Source organism: Apaloderma vittatum, unplaced genomic scaffold (assembly GCF_000703405.1).
Source record: "Apaloderma vittatum isolate BGI_N311 unplaced genomic scaffold, ASM70340v1 scaffold35083, whole genome shotgun sequence".
Taxonomy (NCBI): Eukaryota; Metazoa; Chordata; class Aves; order Trogoniformes; family Trogonidae; genus Apaloderma; species Apaloderma vittatum.
The window spans coordinates 1-249 of NW_009710391.1; positions in this window are offsets into that span (position 1 = coordinate 1).

Genomic DNA, 249 nt, shown 5'->3' on the forward strand with positions numbered 1-249 from the left:
CACTAAATCCCCTCAGGGTCCCGCTAAATCCTTTCATCCCCCTCAGGGCCTGGTCGGGTCCCTCTTATCCCCTCAGAGTCCCGCCAAATCCCCCCCATTCCCTCAGCGCCTGCCCAGGTCCCGCCAAATTCCCCCCCATCCCCTCAGTGCCCAACTTCCTTTCCCTCAGGGTTCCCTCTAAATCTCTCTTCACACTTTCTTTTTTTTTTTTTTTTTAAATCTGGTGTCCCAGGCCCCTTCTCCCGTATG